Source organism: Adiantum capillus-veneris, chromosome 16, assembly GCF_014529385.1.
Source record: "Adiantum capillus-veneris isolate H3 chromosome 16, ASM1452938v2, whole genome shotgun sequence".
Taxonomy (NCBI): domain Eukaryota; kingdom Viridiplantae; phylum Streptophyta; class Polypodiopsida; order Polypodiales; family Pteridaceae; genus Adiantum; species Adiantum capillus-veneris.
The window spans coordinates 8133298-8135813 of NC_140946.1; positions in this window are offsets into that span (position 1 = coordinate 8133298).

Below are 2516 nucleotides of genomic sequence, written 5' to 3' on the forward strand. Positions count from 1 at the left end.
TGAATTTAGTGTAATAGATGGAAATGACAAAAGTATGAAGGTCTCATTAAGTCATTTGTATCTATGCGTTACAACCTTTCTTGCGGATACATGCGATGATAAAAGAGTGCTAAGAACACAAGATTATCAGTGGCATGTATTTATGGAATGCAATTGAGGACGTTTCAATTTCAAGAGGGGGGTATGTCACGAGGACGTGGCAACTTCTAACCTTAGTTGTTGGTTTCTTTCCAATGATTTTTATTTAGTTTTTGAGACCCTCTTTTTGAAGTTGCAAATAATCGCACATTGTATGGCCAATGTGAACCGTAGTTTCACCTGCAGACGGAAAGTTGGTCGCCACTGGAACTCGTATAGTAAGAGGATGTCTAGGCTCAGTTCAAGATCATGTAGGTCCCCCCTGTTGAACCTAGCAAGTTGGTGGATACTAGGAAGTGAACTCAATAAAGGCATAGTGCCAAGGTGGGGTCACCGAGGGAAAGTACCCGACAGCTGGGCCACATTGCATTTTTGGATGCGGTCCTAGTGGGGATAGATGATCAAATGACCAGTGCGAGTCCAACGAAAGCATCCCCTAAAATTTAGGAAACTGCTATTTTGGACCATAAAATCTGTTCGCGACATTATCTCCGGAATGACAAGGGGAACATTTTAGAACTTTGTCGCAAAGTCAATTGGGTAACCAGTCAGGAGATTTTTAAGCTGGAAGCCCAAAACCAAAAGTTGCTTGTAAATGTGCCAAGTGGCCCTTTCTGATGCACTTTCCTCATGTAGAAGAAGAGGGCGCTCGATTTCTTGCTGCGAAGGCCTCATTTGCAAGCTCTTGTCACACAAGTTAAGAGCTATTGACTGCAAGCTTTCCCTCTCATGCACAGTGTAGTGCAAGAAGTCATGTCCTGCACACCTTACACTGCTCTCTCTCTCTCCCCTACGTGCAGTAATGTTACGCCCCACAAGAGGGCTCTTCATTTGACTCATGTACAGTTGTGTGGTCATATGCGTTTTTTATGAGGCAAGAGCCTCACTGAGCAGGAACAGGAGTAGTTAACTGCTGCTCAAAAAGCAGGCACCAATGAAGGTGATAACCTCACCGTATAGGTGCGTTTTCAGTGCTGGTTATGCGCTAAATTTGGATTGTTTTTCAGCCATACGCATGCCACAATCATTGGGAACATTGCCCCACTATTAGAGGACGGTTCAGGGACTGTTTAGGGATGAAAACGTGGCAAAAATCAGTAAATATTACGTGCTGAATTTACTATTTTTGGGCAAAAATCAGAGGGTTTATGTCAGTGGAAGTGAGTTCCAACAGGGGAATTGGTTTCGAGCAAGTTTTGGGATTGTTATGCTACCAAAATTTTGCCACAATAGGTGGTATCTAGCTGGATACAGGTAAAGAATTCCCATGACTCTTCTTGTAATTTACCCTCTTAAAGTATAAAGAAATATCGAAAGGGGCGCCAATTTTGGGGCCTACAGGTTGTTGGCGTCTGCTCGGAGCATTCCAGCTTCCGAGTCGTGTGTGTGCTTTAAGTGTTGATTCCCGTCGTAGGTTGCCTTTCCAAAATTCTCTCTGTGTGTGTCTAAAGTAAAGAAGTTCGTGTGAAAGCCTATGTCTACCGCCTATGGGCCAAGTTTCAGAGGTCTGGTGTGATTACTGTTTTGGGACTACCAGAGAGACACTGTCTGTCCAAGAGCTGATGGACCATGTTGCGGTCGGCTACGATCATATGGAAGGAACCCAACCCTGATTTTTGGTGCCAAGTTTCAGGATGGAAAGTCAGTCGACTTTTCTATTTGGGCTGATGTCAAGATTGCTTATTAAGTTTGAGTTATGTTTGAGAACTTGTTTGGTGATCTTGTTTGAAATTTGTTTGAAATGGATGGTATCTATTTTGAACCTATCTTGGTGCCCATTTGAACTGTTTGACTCTGGTTTTAATATTGGTTTCATAAATTGGTGATTTTACTCCCGGGTGGACAAGTGAGAAATGTTGTTTTGGTATTGTTTGAACCTCGGAACGACGTAGGCCGATAGCTGGGGAGCGTTTCGTTGTATGTTTGGAAACCTCGGAATGACGTAGACCGATGTCTAGGGTGAGTTCCATTGTATGCTAGGAAACCTCCGAACGACGAAGGCCGATGTTTGGGGAGCGTTTGGTTGTATGCTTGAACCTCCAAGCGACGCAGAGTGCGGTCTGGGAGCGTTTGGTTGTATAGTCCTCTGAGCTCATGACTTGGACCTTTTTAGGTTATTTGCGGGGGGAGTGACAAGGTAGTCATTGAGTAGCTTCATACCGTAGACTATTTGTCTTGGGGGAGTGCTCAGCGGCGCTGTTTGTTGTGTCTTGTAACATGCATATGTGAGCATTTGCGTTGCATTGTGGTGTGCCAACTACTAAATATTTCTAATTAGATGAGTTTGCCTAAATATGTAATTTTAGTGCATCAAGACACCCGTGGAAGATTAGTGCGGTCTCGGTGTGATCGCTAATTTTACTATGTCGGAATATCAA